This window comes from Chrysochloris asiatica, unplaced genomic scaffold (genome assembly GCF_000296735.1).
Source record: "Chrysochloris asiatica unplaced genomic scaffold, ChrAsi1.0 scaffold00519, whole genome shotgun sequence".
Taxonomy (NCBI): Eukaryota; Metazoa; Chordata; class Mammalia; order Afrosoricida; family Chrysochloridae; genus Chrysochloris; species Chrysochloris asiatica.
In genome coordinates, this window is record NW_006409037.1 from 709,119 (window position 1) to 710,128 (window position 1,010).

The following is a 1,010-nucleotide window of genomic DNA, read 5'->3' on the forward strand; positions in this document are numbered from 1 at the left end:
TGTTGGACTGATCTGCCATTTAGGCAGCTCTCTGTATATGAACATATTGGACTTGTATGCCATGTCACTAGCTCTCAGTATATGGACATGTTGGACTATTCAGCCATGTAACCAGCTCTCCCTGTATGAACATGTGGACTCAGTTGCCTTTTAGATCGCTGTATATGAACATATTGGACTTTTCTACCATGATGCTAGCTTTCTGTATATGGATATGTTGGACTCATCAGCCATGTAGCCAGATCTGTCTGTTTGAAGATGTTGGACTCATCTGCCTTGTAGGTAGTCCTCTATATATACACATCTTGTACTCATCTCCCATGCAGCTAACTCTCAGTATATGGACATGTTGGACTCATATGCCATGTAGCTAGAAATCTGTATATGGACATGGACTACTCTGCCATGTATGTAGCTCTCAGTATGTGGACACGTTGGAATCATCTGCCATGTAGCTAAAACTCTGTATATGGAAATGTTTCACTACTCTGTCATATAGTTAATGTTCTGTATATGGACATTTTGTACTCGTTTGACATGTAGCTAGCTCTCTGTGTATGGATATGTTGGACTGATCTGCCATGTAGGTAGCTTTCTGTATATGAACATATTGGACTTGTCTGTCATGTAGCAATCTCTCGGTATATGGACATGTTGGACTCATCAGCCATGAAGTCAGCTCTCACTGTATGAACATATAGGACTCATCTGCCTTGTAGCTATTCCTGTCAATATAAACATGTTGGACTCATCTGCCAAGTAGCTAACTCTCAGTATATGGACATGTTGGACTCATCTGTCATGTAGCTTGTACTCTGTATACGGACATGTTGGACTATTCTTCCATGTAGCTAGTTTTCAGTATATGGACATGTTGGACTCATCTTACATGCAACTAGAACTCTGTACATGGAAATGTTGCAGTACTCTGCCATGTAGCTATCTCTCTGTATATAGACATTTTGGGCTTGTCTGCCATGTAGCTAGCTCTCTATGCACAGATATGATTG